The sequence below is a fragment of the Mastigoproctus giganteus genome, chromosome 9 (assembly GCF_048544385.1).
Source record: "Mastigoproctus giganteus isolate SK-2022 chromosome 9, ASM4854438v1, whole genome shotgun sequence".
NCBI classification, from domain to species: Eukaryota; Metazoa; Arthropoda; class Arachnida; order Uropygi; family Thelyphonidae; genus Mastigoproctus; species Mastigoproctus giganteus.
In genome coordinates, this window is record NC_143583.1 from 71,280,551 (window position 1) to 71,304,458 (window position 23,908).

A 23,908-nucleotide genomic window follows, 5' to 3' on the forward strand; every position below is an offset into this window, starting at 1 on the left:
ATTTCTCATTAACATCATGTAGGTATGGATTATTACCAAAACAGTGGAAACACTGGTGTATAGCCATTCCAATTTTAAGGATTAGCAACTGTTCTAGTGAAGGGGATGTAACTTCTTTATAAAATATTTGTCAAGTTTCAGTTATTGGAATGGGCATTGCGGGTAGAATATATACTCAGATCATTATTTTCTGACATTAAGTTTGGACATTGTCTTACCAGCAAGAAAGAATTATCTTGAATTTAGAAGATCAAGTGAAAACAACTGGTGAAAGTGAGAAAGGAATAATTGAAAAAAAAAAAAAAAAAAAAAATAGCAGAAATGTTCAAATGTGGGAAAATTCAAGTTGTTACAACTTTGAAATGTCAGAAAAATATTCTTAGAGATTGACAGGAAAATAAAAATTGTGGAACAAAGAGGTTTGGTATTGTGAATGCATTATTGCTAGAGTGATTAAAAATGTACATTCAAAGAAAATCGCTGTAAGTAGACCAGTACTGAAAGGAAAAGCATAGAAATCATTTTGGAACTTTGAAGAAATTTTTTGGCAATTAACAGATGGGCTTTATGATTTTTGTCTGTGCCACACTATTTATTCCATTCTATCAGCAGTGAGGCATATGGTGATGATTTCACTTTTGAGGACTAGAACAATCATCTTTCCTCACTTACTCATGGGTATACATCAAGGGATATTTATGGCATGGATGAGATTGGGTTATTTTCTGCTCCAATGCTGAAGTCAGGGCAATGTAAGGGAGAAAGGCCAGTGAAAGAGTGGTTGACAGTCTCTTTCTGTATCAGTGGTGAAGAAGAAAAGGGGCCAATGTTGGTCATATGGAAGTCACTTCAACTGACTTGTTTCAACCATGCTGACTGGACCATGTTTGCTGGTGTATCATGGAACAAAAATAATACTGTTTGGGTGATGACATTGGCCACTTTCAGAAAATGGCTTTCTGATTTTGATGAAAAAACATGCAAGTAAAAGTAAAAAGTTCCTCTCTTTCTAGATAATGCATCATGTCATTTCTATCAATTAAATATCCACCAAAAGGAACATTGAACTTTTTTGCTTCCTAACACAACATGCAGCCTCAAACTTCTCAGTCAACGAGTTATACAAATCTTCAAACTTCAGTATTGGGTATCAGAGATGAGTGCTGATTGTATAATCACATGAAGATGAAGCTTCAAATGTATTTGAACTTGCAAAGAAACTCACCATAAGTGATGTGCTTTTTTTGGATTGTCTCAGCTTCGAGAGAAGTTTGAGCAGTGATGATTGTGAAATGTTTTGAATACTGTGGCTTTACTGACACCACCAGTAGTGACAAAATGGTGTCAATACAGGCTAAGCGATTCCAAAGAGTATGATAAAAATCTCTTTAGGCACCTTCAGTTGGCAAGCAAGTGCATCATTATGGGTGACTTTAATTTCTTTCCTAAAAATTGGAAATTGTGGGCACATGAGTAGTTTTCTAAATTATCTAGGTCACGTGTTTCTTAACTAGTGAGCTGCAACTCTTTAAAAAAATAAAAGTGAAAATGCCAATTATTAGAACTATAATATTACTGTATATAGTAAGAGTAACAGCCATATAGTGCAAGGAAGCTACAGGCTTTTGCTGCACTGGCTAAAAAAAATCCAAAAAACTGATCAGTAGATAAGAAAATACAAATTATTTACTTTTCTCCTCACATAGGTTGACCTGTGAATTTATTCAAACTGTCAGCCTCAACTACCTGCGAAGGCAACCTGTTCTAGCAATCAATGACTCTTTGGCTAAAAGAAAACTTCCTACAATCTAATCTAAACCTCTTTTCCTATAACTTGAATTCATGCTCCTGAGTTCTCGAATTCTTTATAACAGTGAAAATTCCACCTTCTTTCATTTTAATAACCCTTGTCAGAATCTTATAAACCTCAAACAGGTTATCTCTGAGATGTCTGGTTGCCAAGCTTTGTGAACCACATAATTGGAGTCTTTCCTCATATGGTCACCATTTTGCCAATCTCACCATGCAAATTGCCCATCTTTGGATCCTTTCAAGAGCTTAATGTCTTTTTTCAGATGAGGTCTCCGTACTTGAGCACAGTATTTTAAATGTGGTCTTAATTGCCTTATACAGTGGAACTATGACTTCATCTCTACAGGATAATGTTCGATAAATCATCGATAGGACACCATGAGTTTTCCTGGCGACCTGTTTATGCTGCACAGAAAACTTCTATCTGCCCATATTATAACTCCCAGATCCCTTTTTGCCTATATTATTTTTAATTCAACCCCATAATTTAAGACCTTGCACTTTGCTGCATTAAAACATAGCTACCATTTTTCTGACCATTCTTGCAACCTGCTCAAGTTGCCCTGAAGAAGTGTGGCTTGGCACTGATCATTAACTACCCTTTATATTGTCTGCAAGTTTTTATATCATGCTCTTTACCCCTCTGTTGATGTTGTTTATGAAAATCAGAAACAACAGTGCTCAAAGAACCGTTCCTTGGGGTACCATACTTCTGATTTCACTAATCTGAAGAATGTACATTAATCTCAACTCTCAGCTTTCTGCCTTGCAGCCACCCAGCAACCATTTTAGAAATTTTCTAGTAATCATTAGATTAGTGTTAGTAGAGGCATATGGTGCAAGAACCTGAGGGGACACATATTCAAATTGAGGAAAGACAGTTGTAGAATAGATGTGTGGAAATTTTCCTTCAGCCTTTAGCTTATGCAGCATCAGCCAAAAAAAAACAACAAAACCCCTCCCATTTCACCCCTCCATTCGTTCGAAATGCCTGTCCAGCTCAGCCCCTTAAATTTATTTAGGCTATCAACTTCCACAACAAAAGATAGAAGTCTGTTCCACCATCAACTACCCACTGCCTAAAGGCAAATTTCTGCAAATCTATTTTACAACTGTCTTTCCTCAATTTGAAGTTGTGCCTCTCAGGTTCTTAATCTGAGCAGTAGGAAGAATCCCACCATCATTCAGCTTGCTCAACCTATTCAAGGCCTTATACATCTCAATCTGATTACCTCACATGTGCCTTCTCTCCAGGCCCTGCAATTTGCGAAACTTAAGCCTTTCTTGGTAAGAGCACCCCTTTTTCCCCTTACCACTCTTGTTGCCCTTCTTTGTACTTATTCTAGATCAACACTACATCCTTCCTAAAATGAGGCTTCCAGATCTGTACACAGTACTCTAGGTATGGCCTGACCATTGCCTTGTATAATGGGATAATCATCTCCCTGTCCCTGCTAGCAAAATTCCTATATATCATTGACAAGACTCCGTGACCTGCCCTGGCATCCCATCTACACTGCTCAGCGAACTTCATATTTGACTGCACAAATAATCCCAGGTCTTTTTCACTTTCCACTTCCACGAGTGTAGTACCACATGAGTGTTAAACTTCAGTTGCCACTTCTCAGCCTATTTTCCCAAACTTATCTAGATCTAGTTGGAGTAGCATACTGTCTTGACTGTTGTTAACAACCCTGCCAACCTGTGTATCATCTGCAGACTTGGACATTAATCCTGATATACCTTCATCAATATCATTGATAAATATACAAAACAACAATGCGCCCAACACCAAACCCTGGGAAACTCCACTGATAGCATTTGTCCACGAAGAGCAGTGTCCATTGATTACCACTCTCTGTCATCTCCCACTCAACCATCCCTTTATCCATTGTAGCAACTTACCCTTAATGCCATACCTCTCCAATTTGTAAAGCATTTCCATCTGCAACAGTATCAAAAGCTTTCCTGAACTCTAAGTATATGATATCAAAATTATTTTTGGCATTCAGTTCCTTTGTGACCACATCATAGTATCCAATCAAATTGGTCAGACAAGACCTCCCTTAAACAAACTCATGCTGTATCTTAACTATTACTGCAGTCTTGTCTAGATGATATTGCAATGCTATTTAACCAGTGATTTCATTATTTTCCCCAGAACAAGTTAAACTAACAGGTCTATATTACCTGTGTCATCTTTTGAACCCCTTTTGTGAATTGGTGATACATTTGCACACCAGTCCATAGGGACCTCCTCTGAGTCCAAGGAAGCTCTCATAATTATGGCTAAGGGTTTGCTTACTTCCTTTGCTGCCTCCTTTAATATAACTGGATAGATCCTATCCATCCCAGATGCCTTTGTTATGTTCAATTTCAACAATTTCTCCTCCACATTGCACTCAGTTATCACAAAATCACTTAGCTGCCTGTTAGAGTTTGATAAACTTCTGACATTCCCCTCCCTGAATAACTCATGTGTGAATGTAGATGCAAAATACTCATTCAGTTTATCAGCTACCTGAACATGATCATCAATAGTCAATCCATCTATGTTATGTGGTCCAATCTGATTCATCCCTTTCCTTCTAGAGTTTACATAAGTAAAGAACTCTTTGCTGTTTTTCTTTGCATACTTTGCCAAGGATATCTCCTAATCTGCCTTCCCCTGCCTAACCTTCTTTGTAACTTGATTACAGACTAGTTTATATCTGCCATAGGTTTCTTTGTCATCTGATACATTACATAAGTAAAGAACTCTTTGCTGTTTTTCTTTGCATACTTTGCCAAGGATATCTCCTAATCTGCCTTCCCCTGCCTAACCTTCTTTGATTACAGATTACAGACTAGTTTATATCTGCCATAGGTTTCTTTGTCATCTGATACATTACATGCATCCGATACATTACATTTTTCTTCTCTGTCACGAGCCTCATTAGTTCATCTGACATTGGCGCCTCTGGAGCCAGTTGGGCAGGTGCAGCAGTGCATAGCACATGCTTCTTGATTAGACCAGGGTTCGAGCCCATGACTACCAAATACGGAGGATGCGGAAAGGTCAGGGAATGACCACTGCATACCCCAGAGCAATATGGCCTTATTTGCTAATACTCCAAATAACAACAACAGCAGCTTCTCATCTGTTGTGTAAAAGATACACAATCATTAAAATCATCTGACATCCATTTAGGTCTAAACCTTGAATAGTATTTCTTAGTTGGAATGAAAAGCCTAGTATCTTCGAAAATTAAGTTCCTCGAGGCTTCCCATTTAGTATTCAGCGTTGGTAACATCATCAGTTGATCCCACTGTACAGAATTTAGAAACTGTCTGAGACTCCTGTAGTCACCTCTACAAAAGCAAAAGCCCTTCCCTTTAGCCTCGATGGTAGTTACTTTAAATAATTACCACATCAGTACATTGTGATCATTGTCACCCAGTGATTCCTTTACCTGCAAATTCTTAATGCATGAATAATCACTGCTGATAATCGGATCAAGAGTACTACTCCCTCTGGTTGCCTCTTAAACACGTTGCTGTAGAAATCATCCAGTAAATCCACAAAAGTCTTGCTAGTGTGCAAGTTATCAACCCACAAGTTCCAGTCAATATCTGGAAAGTTAAAATCCCCCATTATAAGACATTTTTATTTACTGGCCCACTCTATTTCTCTGCACAATTGCTCATTATACTCATTAGATTCATTAGGCCTGTAACACACATCTACTCTCACTTTTCCTTTTTCAGTGCTTAGTTGAGCCTGTTTGGTGTCACACTTAGATTTTATGTGTTTCTTAACAATAGCAGCATAACCTCTCCTTCCTTCCTGTCCTGTCTATCCTTTCTGTACACATTGTACTCCTCAAATTCCAATTCTGCACTGCTTATGTCTGTGTGACACCACGTCTCTGATATACCAACAATATCTGCCTTTGACGTCTTGACTAGCACTTCAAACTCATCAAATTTATTAACTATACTCCTAGCACTGTTGTACATGCAAGTATACATGCCCCTATTTCTGCTCTTAGTTACCCTAATACAGCCCATGTATTTATTTGTTCCACTATGACTCCCAGCAGTCCTGGAAATCTCCATTGCCTTTGTTTCCATTCTGCTGCTTATTCTAATAGAAGCAGTGCAAGAATTACTTTTGCCTCTGCCTGCAGCCGCTGTTAACCTTTTAGTCTGTGTGTCCCTCTAAGCTAGCAGTTTTCCACCCCACCTAACACTGCCTTGATAGCATCAGCAAATATTCTTGCACCCTTTCTATTCTATTTAAGTGTACCCCATCCTTGCAGAAGCAGTCTCTCCTGTCAATTAGCACAGACCAGGCTGAAAAAAATTCTACCCTTTGAGCCTTGCACAGTCTCTCCAGGGACAAATTGATTGACAAGGCTCTCATTATATACTCCCTCCTATCGTGTCTGGGCAGAATTGCAGACACTTTCACATTCAACCCTAACTCATGACTTTTTTTCAACATTGACCTGTACTTGTTGAGTAAATCTGCAGATCTCTTACTCTTAATGTCATTAGTTCCAACGTGTACAACAATATCACCTTTTGTGCTCTTAAAAGATATCTGTTCTACAACGTCATCAACTTTTGCCCCTGGTGTAATCCCCACATGTTCCAGTTTATACAGTAACAGTAACCTCTCATAGGATTGATGTAAATTCCTTGTTAAATTTCAAATAAACTATGTTGAAATTGTTCCCTACATCCAGTTCATGAGTAACTGTGTCAAAATAGCCTACTAAGTTAGTTAAACATGATTTTCCCTTAACAAAACCATGTTGTGTATTATTAAGGATGCTATATTTATTTAAATGTCCTTGGATTGCACTTTTAATAATTGCCTCTAAGATTTTTCCTACCACTGAAGTCTGACTAACCAGTCTGTAGTTACTGACTTCACTGTTAGAACTGCCTTTATGTATTGGTATTTTTTGTATTGGATACATTGTATTGGATACATTGGCACTTCTCTAATCCAATGGAATCTCTCCCAAGTCCAAAGATATCCTCATAATTAACTTCAATGGTTCAATACACTCCCATATTGTGGCATATGAGTCAGCTTCTATTTTCTGCCCGAAAAATCGTCATTCATCATGTAAGTTGATCCTCCTTTTTTACAGTTATCTTCGTTGTCTTGTGCAGTGGTGCATTATGGTAAAATCAGTATTAGGACCCAGTCCTTTCCACGAGGTGTTTCAGGATGGTGATCATAACCCTCTATATCTGTGATGGCAATGTTTAAGTACACTAAAAATATGTAATTTTTGAAAACAGAAGAATAAACAAGAGAGACCACCATATGGCGTTGATGTGGGCAGCTGAGAGCTTGATGGGCCCCTCAATTTAGTTTCTTCGAGGGCATCCACCCTGTCCTTCAAGCTCTCATATAGGCCCACAAGAAGCTCTCATTAAGAAACACATAAAAACCAAGGAAGTGAAGCCAGTCGACATCGCCGGACAGTGCAGTGTTGAGTCAGTTTGGTGTGACATAAGCATTGGGAGATCAAAATTGAGAGTAGGAGTGTGCTATAGGCCTAATGACTCTGATGAGTATAATAAGGAACTGTACAGGGAAATAGAGTGGGCCAGTAAATCAGAGAGTCTTATAATGGGAGATTTTAATTTCCGAGATATTGACTGGAATTTGGGGGCTGGTTACTCACACACTAGCAGGGCTTTTGTGGATTTATTTGATGATTGTTTTCTACATCAGCATGTTCGGGAGGCAACTAGAGGGAGTAATACTCTTGATTTGATTATCAGCAGTGATTCTTCATGCATTAAGAATCTGCAGATAAATGAACCACTAGGTGGCAGTGATCACAGTGTGCTGAAGTGGGATTTACTGAAAGAGGTAACTACCATTAGGGGTAAAGGGAAGGGTTATTGCTTCCGTAAAGGCGACTACGATGGACTGAGACAGTATTTAAATTCTATACAGTGGGACCAACTGATGATGTTACCAACAGCAAATTCAAAATGGGAAGCATTCAAAGAACTTATCTTGGAAGCTACTAGGCTTTACATACCAACTAAGAAATATTGTTCAAGGTTTAGGCCAAAATGGATGTCAGATGAACTAATGAGGCATATGGCAGAGAAGAAAAATGCATGGGATACTTATAAATTAACACATGACACAGAAGCCTATGATAGATACAAGTTGATATGCAACCAAGTAACAAAGGAGGTTAGGCAGGCGAAGGCAGATTACGAGAAATCATTGGCAAGGGATGCAAAGAAAAACAGCAAAGAGTTCTTTACTTATGTAAACTCTAGAAGGAAGGGGATGAATCAGATTGGTGCACTTGATATTGATGGGTCAACTGTTGATGATCCTGCTCAGGTAGCTAACAAACTAAATGAATATTTTGCATCGACATTCACACATGAGGAGTTATTCAGCAAGGGGAATGCCAGAGGTGTATTCAACTCTAGCAGTAAGCTACAGAATCTTGAAATAACTGGGAGTAAAGTGGAGGAGAAACTGTTGAAGATAAACACAAGAAAGGCACCCGGGGTGGATGGGATCTATCCAGTTATATTAAAGGAGGCAGCAAAGGAAGTAAGCAAACCCTTAGCCATAATTATGAGAGCTTCCTTGGACTCAGGGGAGGTACCCATACACTGGAGATGTGCAAATGTGACCCCAATTCACAAAGGAGGATCAAAGGCTGACACAAGTAATTATAGACCTGTGAGCTTAACTTCTGTTCCAGGAAAATTAATGGAGGCACTGGTTAAAGAAGCACTGTAGGATCATTTAGACAAGACTTCAGTTATATCTCAGACACAGCATGGTTTTGTTAAGGGGAAGTCTTGCCTGACCAACTTGATTGGATACTATGATGCAGTCACAAAAGAACTGGATGCAGAGAATCACTTTGATATTATATACTTGGATCTTAGAAAGGCTTTTGATACTGTTGCACATGGAAGACTGCTACACAAATTGGAGCAGTGTGACATTGGAGGCAAATTGCTGCTATGGATAAAGGGGTGGTTGAGGGGAGAAGACAGAGAGTGGTAATCAATGGACACTGCTCATCGTGGACTAATGTTATTAGTGGAGTCCCTCAGGGCTCAGTGTTGGGTCCATTATTGTTTTCTGTATTTATAAATGATATTGATGATGGTATATCAAGCTTAATGTCCAAGTTTGCAGATGATACAAAGGTTGGCAGGGTTGTCAAGGACACTACTGACACTATGCTGCTGCAACAGGATCTGGAAAGGTTGAGCAGATGGGCTGAGAGGTGGCAAATGAAGTTTAACATTGACAAATGTAAAGTACTACACATGGGAAACAGCAACCCCAGAGCAACGTATCAACTCTGTGGTACTACACTGACAGTGGTAGAGAATGAAAGGGACTTGGGGGTGGTTGTGCAGGCAGATATGAAGTTCTCTGAGCAGTGCAGACAGGCTGCAAGAGTAGCTCATGGAGTATTGTCAATGATATACAGGAATTTTTCCAGCAGGGATAAGGAGGTGATTATTCCATTGTATAAGGCAATGGTCAGGCCACACCTAGAGTACTGTATACAGGTCTGGAGGCCTCATTTCAAGAAGGATGTAGAGCTGCTGGAACGAGTACAGAGAAGGGCAACAAGATTAGTGAATGGAACAAAGGGGTGCTCTTACGAAGAAAGGCTTAAGTTTTGCAAATTACAGTGTCTGGAGACTAGGCACCAGCGAGGTGATCTGATAGAGGTGTATAAAGCCTTGAATGGTTTAAGCATGCTCAATGCTGATGGGATTCTTCCTCTAGCTCAGAAAAATCACCTGAGAGGGCATAAATTCAAATTGAGGAAAGACAGATGTAGGATAGACATGTGGAAATTTGCCTTTAGCCAGCGGGTGGTTGGTTGGTGGAACAGACTTCCATCCCTTGTGGTGGAGGTTGATAGCCTAAATAAGTTTAAGGCTCAGCTGGACAGGTATTTTGAACGAACAGAGGGGTGAAGTGGAAGCGCGTTTTTTTTTTTTTGGCTGATGCTGCATAAGCTTGCTTTCTTGCATCAAATGCCTCTACTAATGCTAATGCTAATGAAGTACACCCTACAGCAATATGAGAGAGTTCAATCAGTGGTTAAGCTATCCAACGATGTGAGTAGCTGAACCATTGATTGTTACTATCAAGATGGATTTATTGGGATTAGTAGGGCAGTTGCATCAGGGCCATGTAGTCATGAGGGTCTGAATTAATGCAATTAGTATAAGAAGTAAAGTTTTTTTAAGCTTGATTTCATTAATCTGGATTAAATTGGATTTCATTTATTTTAATTATTGCTTGTTTTGTTTATTGTGTTTAAATCAATTTATTTCTGACCTACATTGTTTCATATTCCATTCATATTAAATAATCTGTGACTGACTTTATTGTGGAAATCATTAGGAAAGCTGTCTCTAAAATATGTCTAAGAATATATAAATTCATACACCGACCATTGAATAAAATTTAAAATGACTACAATTTTTACAAAAAAAAAAAAAAAAAATATATATATATATATATTTACAATAAACTATTACGGAATGCTAAAAACTGTAATAAAAAGGTCATTTACAATAAAATTTGCTAAAATATAAAACATTAAAAGCGCTAAAAATCTGAAGCTTTCGGGAGCGTCAGCTCCCTTCTTCAACAGTGATATAACTTCCTGCAACATCTCCTTAAGTAGCAGGCTCACGGTACCTCCACACGTGGTATTTCTCCACGTGGTTCAATCGGCACATGGTCAGAACTGGAAGCGGAAATGTCTCGGGAACGTGGCAAAGAAAATCATTCATCCGACCTTAATATAATTGTTTCAAAGATAGGATTAATACGTATACCTCTATCTCTGTTTATTGTATTCCTACTGGATGAACTAATCCGTAAACCCTCGAGCCATTTACGCTCCCAGTATCCATGTGCACGATCCAAAATAATGGCGTCCTCCGGGGAGATTTGATGCTGCTTCTCCCAAAAATGTTCGGCCACACAGACTTGTTGTATTCAGAGGTTCTTATGGCATTTAAATGTTCCCCCAGACGATCCCTGAGCCGTCGTTTTGTTTCCCCCACATAACACTCCCCACAATCCGGGCATTCTATTCTATAAACCACTCCACTACTAAGATCTTTTGGTAGGCGGTCTTTGACCTGAGACACAGCTGTGCACAGCCTCCGCCCAGGAAGCTGTACACAGCGTGTCCCATAACCCCGTAAAATTCTTGCTAGATGTTCAGTAAGGGCCGGATAGTAGGGGATGTATGCGGTGGCTACCGGAACGAACGACTCCCTACATTCGGACACTCCTCTACTATATCTATCCAGGATCCTCTGGGGGTATCCGCACTTTCTAAGTTCTGCCGTGACACGATTAATTTCTTTTTCTTTATCCTCAGAAGTGGTACAGTGTGATCTTACTCTGTCAAATAAAGCTTTTGCAACACTATTCTTATATTGTCCAGCTTGTGCTGAATTGAAATGGGTGTATTGACCTCTACACATGGGTTTTTTAAAAACTGACGTCTTAAGTCTAAAACCCACCCTGGAGATCAATACATCCAAAAATGACAGGGTACCACCCGTTTCCACCTCTGAGGTAAATTGTATAAATTGGGAGAAGCTATTAAGCCAGCAAACGGCATCATCCTCCCTCCCCTTCTGGACCAGGGCAAAGGTATCATCAGCATATCTTCTCCAATTCCTAATAGGAAACGAACACCCACTAAAAACCCTACTTTCCAACTCCTCCATGGCCAGATTGGCCACGGTGGCACTAATGGGTGAACCCATGGCAGTACCGCGAACCTGCTTATACATAGTTCCTTGAAACAACATGGTAGTACTAGCTAGACATAATTCTACCCCGGTGCAAATGTCTTCCACACCGAGAAGTGATCTATTACCAAGGGAGGCATCCCTGGTCAATGCCATTTTTACACAATATACTGCATGACTAATAGGAATACATGTAAATAAAGATATAACGTCAAAAGAGATCATGCTCTCATCATCATTTATAGTCAAATTTCCCACAAAATTCACAAACTCTCTACTGTCTTTAACAACATATTCGGACTGCCCCACTATGGGTGCAGTCCGAATATTTTTGGGAGAAGCAGCATCAAATCTCCCCGGAGGACGCTATTATTTTGGATCGTGCACATGGATACTGGGAGCGTAAATGGCTCGAGGGTTTACGGATTAGTTCATCCAGTAGGAATACAATAAACAGAGATAGAGGTATACGTATTAATCCTATCTTTGAAACAATTATATTAAGGTCGGATGAACGATTTTCTTTGCCACGTTCCCGAGACATTTCCGCTTCCAGTTCTGACCATGTGCCGATTGAACCACGTGGAGAAATACCACGTGTGGAGGTACCGTGAGCCTGCTACTTAAGGAGATGTTGCAGGAAGTTATATCACTGTTGAAGAAGGGAGCTGACGCTCCCGAAAGCTTCAGATTTTTAGCGCTTTTAATGTTTTATATTTTAGCAAATTTTATTGTAAATGACCTTTTTATTACAGTTTTCAGCATTCCGTAATAGTTTATTGTAAATATATATATATATTTTTTTTTTTTTTTTTTTTTGTAAAAATTGTAGTCATTTTAAATTTTATTCAATGGTCGGTGTATGAATTTATATATTCTTAGACATGAGTTTTCCCGACCTCAGAGGCCTCTTTCAGGATATTGTGAGTAGTTATGGCCACATAGTTGTGCAGCATCTCCGACAGTATCAGAAGTATTGTGTAAAAGAAGCTAGACAACAACAGCATTTAAGATTTGCGTACCGTTGCAGAGCGCATGGGCTGGTACCACACGGATTTAGGGTTAAGTTACCTTTCCAGGATGTTCGATTAGTACGGGCCACTGTGCGTTTTCAAAAGAGTATTATGAATGTTTGGATTCGTAAGCTGAATGAAGATCTCAGATTTACTAGACGACAAATTGGCATGTATTTAGGTAATATTGGTAGCAATGTTTCTTCTAGACACCTAGCTCTTATTAGAAGGTTAGTCTCGGATAAAGTTGTTAGGGTAGCAGAGTCATATAGACAAAGACAAATTATGAAGTTTAATAGGTTGGTGAGTGAAAATGTGGTACAGCGATATGATAATAGCACCCATTTTATACATAATTTGAGTAATAGACAGCTCACGAAAGAACAGGAGGCAGTCCTTAGTTTAGGCCCCAAGTTCACTCTGGTGTCTTCGAAACCCCCCATTGCGGAGATAGCAATGGGTATTGAACGGGCCATTAATAAGTTTCCTGAGCCTTTAGCTAATGAAATCCGGGTGAAGTCAGCTGCAGTGTTGAGTCAGGTGAGGAAGGCACCCCCGAATCTCAGCCTTAGTCAAAAGAGAGCTCTAGAGGAATTGAGAAGAGACAAAGGAATAGTTGTTTTACCAGCAGATAAAGGGAGATCAACGGTGGTCCTGAATACAGAAGATTATAATAAGAAGGCATTGGATCTTCTGCAAGATAATAACACTTATAAGGTGATCCAAAGGAACCCGTTGGTGGGGCTGGAACGGCGAGTCAATAAACTGATACAATCCTGGTTGAACACGGAGAAGATTTCCAAGGAGACTTACTGGTCATTACACACTACAGGTAGTCAACTCCCGCGATTCTACGGACTGCCAAAAATTCATAAGGCAGAAGTGCCCTTGAGACCTATAGTTTCATTTATAGGGAGTCCTTCCTATGCGCTATCAGGGTACTTGGCTAAATTAATTGCACCCATAGTGGGGCAGTCCGAATATGTTGTTAAAGACAGTAGAGAGTTTGTAAATTTTGTGGGAAATTTGACTATAAATGATGATGAGAGCATGATCTCTTTTGACGTTATATCTTTATTTACATGTATTCCTATTAGTCATGCAGTATATTGTGTAAAAATGGCATTGACCAGGGATGCCTCCCTTGGTAATAGATCACTTCTCGATGTGGAAGACATTTGCACCGGGGTAGAATTATGTCTAGCTAGTACTACCATGTTGTTTCAAGGAACTATGTATAAGCAGGTTCGCGGTACTGCCATGGGTTCACCCATTAGTGCCACCGTGGCCAATCTGGCCATGGAGGAGTTGGAAAGTAGGGTTTTTAGTGGGTGTTCGTTTCCTATTAGGAATTGGAGAAGATATGTTGATGATACCTTTGCCCTGGTCCAGAAGGGGAGGGAGGATGATGCCGTTTGCTGGCTTAATAGCTTCTCCCAATTTATACAATTTACCTCAGAGGTGGAAACGGGTGGTACCCTGTCATTTTTGGATGTATTGATCTCCAGGGTGGGTTTTAGACTTAAGACGTCAGTTTTTAAAAAACCCATGTGTAGAGGTCAATACACCCATTTCAATTCAGCACAAGCTGGACAATATAAGAATAGTGTTGCAAAAGCTTTATTTGACAGAGTAAGATCACACTGTACCACTTCTGAGGATAAAGAAAAAGAAATTAATCGTGTCACGGCAGAACTTAGAAAGTGCGGATACCCCCAGAGGATCCTGGATAGATATAGTAGAGGAGTGTCCGAACGTAGGGAGTCGTTCGTTCCGGTAGCCACCGCATACATCCCCTACTATCCGGGCCTTACTGAACATCTAGCAAGAATTTTACGGGGTTATGGGACACGCTGTGTACTGCTTCCTGGGCGGAGGCTGTGCACAGCTGTGTCTCAGGTCAAAGACCGCCTACCAAAAGATCTTAGTAGTGGAGTGGTTTATAGAATAGAATGCCCATATTGTGGGGAGTGTTATGTGGGGGAAACAAAACGACGGCTCAGGGATCGTCTGGGGGAACATTTAAATGCCATAAGAACCTCTGAATACAACAAGTCTGCTGTGGCCGAACATTTTTGGGAGAAGCAGCATCAAATCTCCCCGGAGGACGCTATTATTTTGGATCGTGCACATGGATACTGGGAGCGTAAATGGCTCGAGGGTTTATGGATTAGTTCATCCAGTAGGAATACAATAAACAGAGATAGAGGTATACGTATTAATCCTATCTTTGAAACAATTATATTAAGGTCGGATGAACGATTTTCTTTGCCACGTTCCCGAGACATTTCCGCTTCCAGTTCTGACCATGTGCCGATTGAACCACGTGGAGAAATACCACGTGTGGAGGTACCGTGAGCCTGCTACTTAAGGAGATGTTGCAGGAAGTTATATCACTGTTGAAGAAGGGAGCTGATGCTCCCGAAAGCTTCAGATTTTTAGCGCTTTTAATGTTTTATATTTTAGCAAATTTTATTGTAAATGACCTTTTTATTACAGTTTTTAGCATTCCGTAATAGTTTATTGTAAATATATATATATATATATATATATATTTTTTTTTTTTTTTGTAAAAATTGTAGTCATTTTAAATTTTATTCAATGGTCGGTGTATGAATTTATATATTCTTAGACATGAGTTTTCCCGACCTCAGAGGCCTCTTTCAGGATATTGTCTCTAAAATAGGTTAGGGGGCTCACATCTGGTGAGTGTGGGCTTGGCACATCCAGGATCCTGAGCTGGATATTATCATTCTTCTCTTTCTTGGTGATTCCCTTCTACTTTTGACTCTCTCTCTCTCACTCACAGTAACTTGGGAGTTTTTTTTTTTTTTGGCTGGTGCAGCATAAGCCTCAGGCTTCCTTGCACCATATAGCTAATAATAATAATAATAATAATGTGTCATCTGACATTTCGGGCAAAGGAGCCTGAAATGTCAGATGACACATGTCGATTATGTCACCTGGCGTCAGAAACGATCCAACACATCGCTGCAGGATGCAAGGTGATTGCCCAGACTCAGTACACTCATAGACATGACGAGGTAGCCAGGATAGTACATCAGAAGCTAGCGAGGAAATACCAGTTGACCAAAAAAGTGTACCATACTACAAGTACAAACCCCAGGCAGTACTAGAGACCCGAACCCACAAGCTGTACTGGGACTGCATTAGAGAGTTCCTCGACCAACAGTAACACTAGACATACACCACCCTGTGTACTTGGTAGCAGTACTCGTCCCAGAGTGGAATCCCCCCCCCCCCAATCAGGAAGAAATAATATAAAAGCAACAATAATAATATACAAGTCAGAACTCTATCTGGCACTGGTTTTTGTTAGATGCTTTATGCTGCAAGGGAATTGATTTCAGCACTAGGAGTAGGTTCCTGCTATGGATAAAGGGATGACAGGGTGGTTATTAATGCCATTACTCTTTATTGATTAATGTCATTAATGTGAAGTCGTATCAAGTTAAGTGTATAAGTTTGCTGATGCAAAGGTTGACAGGTTAGTATGTTATTCAAGGTAGTGGAGAACTAAAGTGACCTAGAGGTAATTATACAGTCTGACCTGAAATTCTCTGAGCTCTACAGATGTGCCATTAATACAGTTCATTGAATTCTATTAATGATATATAGGAATTTTGCCAGCAGTAATAAGGAGATGATTATCTATTTGTAATTGTTAGGATGCATTTTGAGTACTGCATATAGTACCCAAGATTTATTGGAGTGGGTGCAGAGAACAGCAACACGAATAATCGGGCACAAAAGTACAAAGAAAGACTTTAGTACTAAGAAAAATTTTTATACCAATCAAGACTTCGATTCTGTAAATTGCAGTTTCTGGAAATTAGGCATTTATGAGACCTGATTGAAGTAGTAGTAGTGGCACATGATGCAAGAAAGCAAGTGTAGGAGCTTATGCAGCATCAGCCAAAAAAAAAAAAAAAAAATCACACCATTCCCTCCAAATGCCTGTCCAGTTCCTCCTTAAATTTATTTAACCTATCAACTTCCACAACGACAGATGGAAGTTTGTTCCAGCAATTAACCACCCGCTGGCTAAAGGCAAATTTTCGCACATCTATTCTACATCTGTCCTTTCTTAATTTGAACTTATGTCCCCGTAGGTTCGTAATCTGAACAAGTGGAAGGATCCCATCAGAATTCAGCAACCCATTCAAGACCTTATACACCTCAATCAGATCACCGCGCAGGTGCCTAGTCTCCAGCCACTGCAATTTGCAGAACTTAAGCCTCTCTTGGTAAGAGAATCCCTTCATTCCCCTCACCAATCGTGTTGCTCTTCTCTGTACACGCTCAAGCAAATCTACATCCTTCCTAAAATAAGGCCTCCAGACCTGTACGCAGTACTCAAGGCGTGGCCTGACCATTGCCTTATACAGAGGGACAATCACCTCCTTTTCCCTGCTAGCAAAATTCCTATATATCATTGACAAAACCCCATGACCTGCCCTAGCAGCCTGTCTGCATTGCTCAGAAAACTTCATATCTGCCTGCACAATTACTCCCAGGTCTTTTTCATTTTCTACCACCTTAAGTGTAGTACCACACAGTTGGTACGTTTCTCTGGGGTTACTTCTACCCATATGCAGTACTTTGCATTTGTCAAGGTTGAACTTCAGTTGCCACTTCTTAGCCCATCTGCCCAAATTATCTAGATCCTGTTGCAGTAGCACACTGCCATTACTGTCATTAACAACCCTGCCAACCTTTGTGTCATCTGCAAACTTCGACATTAAGCCTGATATACCTTCATCAATATCATTGATAAATACACAAAACAACAGTGGACCCAGCACCGAACCCTGTGGGACTCCACTAATAACATTGGTCCACGAAGAGCAGCACCCATTGATTACCACCCTCTGTCTTCTCCCTCTTAACCATCCTTTTATCCATTGTAGCAACTTACCCTTAATACCATTCTGCTCCAATTTGTACAGTAGTCTTCCATGCGCAACAGTGTCAAAAGCTTTCCTGAAATCCAAGTATATGATATCAAAATTATTTTTTGCATCCAGTTCCTTTGTTGAAGGTTTAAATGAATTGAGTAAATTAAATGCTGATGGTATCTTTATTCTTTCTCAGACAAGACACATAAGGGTCATAAATTTAAATTGAAAAAGGTTGGTTTTGGGATTAGATTACTTTTGCTTATAAGTTAAAATATATAATTTATAGGTAAAAGTGACAGTTATTTAAAATAAATATTGAAATATTATTTCATTTTTGCATTGTTATTTTATGGTTGGATATTTGGCCAAGGTCCACTGTTTGTATATATAATATACAAGCAGTATAAAATAGTATAGTAATCATAATCACTTCAGATGGTTGGTAATATGAGTTACTGATTTGGATGAGTGTTATCTTTTATTGGTGGCAGTTCTGACCACAAGCATGTTCAACTGGTTCAGTCAAACAGGGCCTTGCACTCAAATGATGTAAATAATAATATCATCTGTATTTTTCCAGCATTTCTATCAAAAAGCCTACCGCTGTCTTAATGTCTGGTTATCCATATTATCATCGCTTCAAGAACGCTTCTGAAAGTCAACTTGAAAATTGCTAAAAGTAGAGTTCAAAAGTATAAAAATTGCGAAAAGTAGTTCAAAATTGCTAAAAGTATACTTCATTCTCAATGTATATGTTTTGTTTGATATTGAACGTAGGACGTTATTTAAAAATGCAATTTTTATTTTATACTCACTTTATAATATCTGTATTTTCTCTCTCTCTCTCTCTCTCTCTCCCTCCCTCTCTCCTTCCCTCCCTCCCTTCCTCCCTCCCTCCCTCCCTCCCTCCCTCTCATTTGCTACTACGCAGTAAAACAATCAAAAAAGTCAACATAATGTTTTGGTTAGTCCTAGTAGTTTGAAAGAAGCCATTATTTTGTAACTCCTGCAATTTTTCAGAATCCAATAATATAACAATTGTGACATGTTGAATAGTGGAGATTGAGGCCAATCTCCAGAGTTTACAGTTGTTTACAGAGCTTTTGAAAACAAAGAAATAATAGTCATAACTTGATGAGAATTGAAGTACTTTTGTAAAATTATGGTTAAGTTTTTGATACTAATTCTCTCTCTCTCATTTGCTACTACACAGCAGAACAATCAAAAAAAAAGTTGACATACTGTTTTGGTTAGTCCTAATAGTTTGAAAGAAGCCATTATTCTGTAACTCCTGCAATTTGTCAGAATCCAATAACATAATTTTGACATATTGGATGGCCAAGCAATGTGGCCTGTCAATTCAGCTGCCGCCATTTGGTGGAAATAGTTGTCTACATGGTTCATTGCTTCATGTGACTATATCTGACCATTTGTTTACCGTGTTCTATTTTTATGATCTGATGGAGAGCAAGAGAGTATATGTAAACAACTTATAAAAAAAATGTCTTTTATACTTTTGTTTATGTAATAATTCATTTAATTTTATTAAAAAATAAAATTTGGTTAATTTTACAAAACATTTTTGAGCTTGAAATTTTAGATTTTCAGTGAAGAACAGTATCCTTTACATTATTTTGTGAAAATAAGTGAATTTTGTTGTACTGCTATCTCATAATTGTTTTGAGAGTTGAAAATAATTACTGCATTTTAGATTAGCATTAGTAGAGGCATACGATGCAAAAAAGCAAGCTTATGCAGCATCAGCCAAAAAAAAAAAAAAAAACTTCCACTTCACCCCTCTGTTTGTTCCAAATACCTGTCCAGCTCAGCCTTAAATTTATTTAAGCTATCAACTTCCACAACAAAAGATGGAAGTCTGTTTCGCCAATAAACTACCCGCTGGCTAAAGGCAAACTTCCGCACATCTATCCTACAACTGTCTTTCCTCAATTTGAATTTGTACTCTCTCAGGTGATTATTCTGAGCAAGAGGAAGAATCCCATCAGCATTGAGCATGCTCAAACCATTCAAGGCTTTACACACCTCAATTAGATCACCTCGCAGGTGCCTAGTCTCCAAACACTGTAATCTGCAAAACTTAAGCCTTTCTTCTTAAGAGCAACTCTTTGTTCCATTCACTAATCTTGTTGCCCTTCTCTGTACTCGTTCCAACAGCTCTACATCCTCCTTATATTAATACTAATATCAGTACAGAATGTGATATTAGATATTCTGAAAGATGATGCAATATTATTCTTATTAATAGGAAAAAAATTCAGTGAGCAATATTTGTTTACTTTTGCACTATTTGTGTTTAAAGTTGAGGTGTAAAAATGGCCAAAAAATCTATCCTTCCATACGAATTGTTTTAAAAAAAACTACTAATAATATGAAAATGATAGATATTTTCTATTTAGAGTCCATATAGTTTTGGTAATCAGTAAAAAAAAAAAAAAGAATAAGAAATATTAATGGCTGTGATATAAGAATTTAAAATTGGAGATTGGCTCAATCTCCAGGTACACAATACATTTCAAAAAGTTATGCATCCTCCAGGGGGTTAATTACTTTGATGAATATAATTATTAACCATGTTTAGTAGTCTTGAACTACAACCCATTCAAACTTGTGGGTATTACTGCACTCTCCTGCTTGAACACTTGACTGTTATTTTTAAGTAACGTAATCAAGGAAGAATTAGAATGCATTCAATACAATCTGCTTTTCATATTACAGTAGACTGTCGAAATAATGGCACCCCAAATAATGGAACATTCGAGCTAACGGCACATTGAGCTCGGATGTTTACATACAACACAGATGTCTTGCAGTGCTGGAAAAAGAAAATGGCAGATCACTTGACTACTGTATTTGTTTACATTTCCCATTTTGAAAGTGAATTCTGTACTGATATTAGTATTAGCAATGTCCACATGGTGCAAGGAAGCCTATGGCTTATGCTGCACCAGCCAAAAAATAAATAAATAAATAATAAAAAAAATAACAATAATAATAAAATAACAAAAAAATAAATAAATAAAATGATAAGAATAAAATAATAATAAGAAGAAAAAAATAAAAAATAATAATAATTAATAAATAAGAGAAAAGGAAATGGACAACCTAAGCGTTTCCCTCCTCCCGTAGGTATCCAGCTGACCTTTGAATTTCCTCAAACTGTCAGCCTCTACCACCCATGCAGGTAACTTATTCCAGTAATTTATAACTTACTGGCTAAAATAAAACTTCCTGCAGTCCAGTCTAAACATCTCCCCCCCCCCCCCCGTAACTTGAAATTATGGTTCACTAGGTTTAGAATTATTTATAACCATGAAAATTTCGTCCTTATTCATTTTGCTTATGCCTCTCAGAGCTTTAAACACCTTAATCAAGTCTCCCCTGAAGTGCCTAGTTTCGAAGCTCTTTCTTTTTTTTTTTTTTTATCGTATGATGTGAGCAATACACGAAGGAACCAGTTTTTTTCTACTTTCTTCGTGTATTGTGGCTGTGAGATTCAACTGGACAGTGTGGCACCATCGTGATATCGAAGCCTGAGGGCGCCTCTGTAGCCAGGTGGGCAGGAGCAGCAGTGCGTAGCACATGCTTCTTGATTACACCGGGGTTCAAGCCCATGAGCCACCAAATACGGAGGATGCGGAAAGGTCGGAATGACCACTTCATATACCCGGAGCAATATGGCCTTAGTTGCTAATGCTCCTAAAAATCAAATAACAACAGCACCAAGCCCGAGGCAGGATTCAAACCCGTGGCCTTTGGTTTGCCGGGCAGGCACTTTACCCACCTGGCCAGCTTGGTCGGCTTCGAAGCTTGGTAATCAATGGACACTGCTCATCGTGGACTAATGTTATTAGTGGAGTGGGGTTCAGTGTTGGGTCCATTATTGTTTTCTGTATTTATAAATAATATTGATGATGGTATATCAAGCTTAATGTCCCAGTTTGCAGACGATACAAAGGTTGGCAGGGTTGTTAAGGACACTACTGACGCTATGCTGCTGCAACAGGATCTGGAAAGGTTGAGCAGATGGGGTGAGAGGTATTAGTAGAGGCATTTGATGCAAGAAAGCAAGCTTATGCAGCATCAGCCAAAAAAAAGAAAAAAAAAAAAAGAAAAACCCACTTCCACTTCACCCCTCTGTTCGTTCAAAATACCTGTCCAGCTGAGCCTTAAACTTATTTAGGCTATCAACCTCCACCACAAGGGATGGAAGTCTGTTCCACCAACCAACCACCCGCTGGCTAAAGGCAAATTTCCGCACGTCTATCCTACATCTGTCTTTCCTCAATTTGAATTTATGCCCTCTCAGGTGATTTTTCTGAGCTAGAGGAAGAATCCCATCAGCATTGAGCATGCTTAAACCATTCAAGGCTTTATACACCTCTATCAGATCACCTCGGTAACTCGCTGGTGCCTAGTCTCCAGACACTGTAATTTGCAAAACTTAAGCCTTTCTTCGTAAGAGCACCCCTTTGTTCCATTCACTAATCTTGTTGCCCTTCTCTGTACTCGTTCCAGCAGCTCTACATCCTTCTTGAAATGAGGCCTCCAGACCTGTATACAGTACTCTAGGTGTGGCCTGACCATTGCCTTATACAATGGAATAATCACCTCCTTATCCCTGCTGGAAAAATTCCTGTATACCATTGACAATACCCCATGAGCTACTCTTGCAGCCCGTCTGTACTGCTCAGAGAACTTCATATCTGCCTGCACAACCACCCCCAAGTCCCTTTCATTCTCTACCACTGTCAGTGTAGTACCACAGAGTTGATACGTTGCTCTGGGGTTGCTGTTTCCCATGTGTAGTACTTTACATTTATCAATGTTAAACTTCATTTGCCACCTCTCAGCCCATCTGCTCAACCTTTCCAGATCCTGTTGCAGCAGCATAGTGTCAGTAGTGTCCTTGACAACCCTGCCAACCTTTGTATCGTCTGCAAACTTGGACATTGCTTGATATACCATCATCAATATCATTTATAAATACAGAAAACAATAATGGACCCAACACTGATCCCTGAGGGACTCCACTAATAACATTAGTCCACGATGAGCAGTGTCCATTGATTACCACTCTCTGTCTTCTCCCCCTCAACCACCCCTTTATCCATAGCAGCAATTTGCCTCCAATGTCACACTGCTCCAATTTGTGTAGCAGTCTTCCATGTGCAACAGTATCAAAAGCCTTTCTAAGATCCAAGTATATAATATCATAGTTATTCCCTGCATCCAGTTCTTTTGTGACTGCATCATAGTATCCAATCAAGTTGGTCAGGCAAGACTTCCCCTTAACAAAACCATGCTGTGTCTGAGCTATAACTGAAGTATTTTCTAAATGATCCTGCAGTGCTTCTTTAACCAGTGCCTCCATTAATTTTCCTGGAACAGAAGTTAAGCTCACAGGTCTATAATTACTTGTGTCAGCCTTTGATCCTCCTTTGTGAATTGAGGTCACATTTGCACATTTCCAGTCTATGGGTACCTCCCCTGAGTCCAAGGAAGCTCTCATAATTATGGCTAAGGGTTTGCTTACTTCCTTTGCTGCCTCCTTTAATATAACTGGATAGATCCCATCCACTCCGGGTGCCTTTCTTGTGTTTATCTTCAACAGTTTCTCCTCCACTTTACTCCCAGTTATTTCAAGATTCTGTAGCTTACTGCTAGAGTTGAATACACCTCTGGCATTCCCCTTGCTGAATAACTCCTCATGTGTGAATGTCGATGCAAAATATTCATTTAGTTTGTTAGCTACCTGAGCAGGATCATCAACAGTTGACCCATCAATATCAAGTGGACCAATCTGATTCATCCCCTTCCTTCTAGAGTTTACATAAGTAAAGAACTCTTTGCTGTTTTTCTTTGCATCCCTTGCCAAGGATTTCTCGTAATCTGCCTTCGCCTGCCTAACCTCCTTTGTAACTTGGTTGCATATCAACTTGTATCTATCATAGGCTTCTGTGTCATGTGTTAATTTGTAAGTATCCCATGCATTTTTCTTCTCTGCCATATGCCTCATTAGTTCATCTGACATCCATTTTGGCCTAAACCTTGAACAATATTTCTTAGTTGGTATGTAAAGCCTAGTAGCTTCCAAGATAAGTTCTTTGAATGCTTCCCATTTTGAATTTGCTGTTGGTAACATCATCAGTTGGTCCCACTGTATAGAATTTAAATACTGTCTCAGTCCATCGTAGTCGCCTTTACGGAAACAATAACCCTTCCCTTTACCCCTAATGGTAGTTACCTCTTTCAGTAAATCCCACTTCAGCACACTGTGATCACTGCCACCTAGTGGTTCATTTATCTGCAGATTCTTAATGCATGAAAAATCACTGCTGATAATCA

At 39.2% G+C, this 23,908-nt stretch overlaps 1 protein-coding gene across 1 annotated transcript in view; it reads left to right on the forward strand.

The window, feature by feature from the left end:
- The window catches only part of LOC150080436 (centrosomal protein of 290 kDa-like), a 208,716-nt gene that overhangs the window by 122,640 nt on the left and 62,168 nt on the right, over nt 1–23,908 (forward strand). The window lies entirely within an intron of this gene.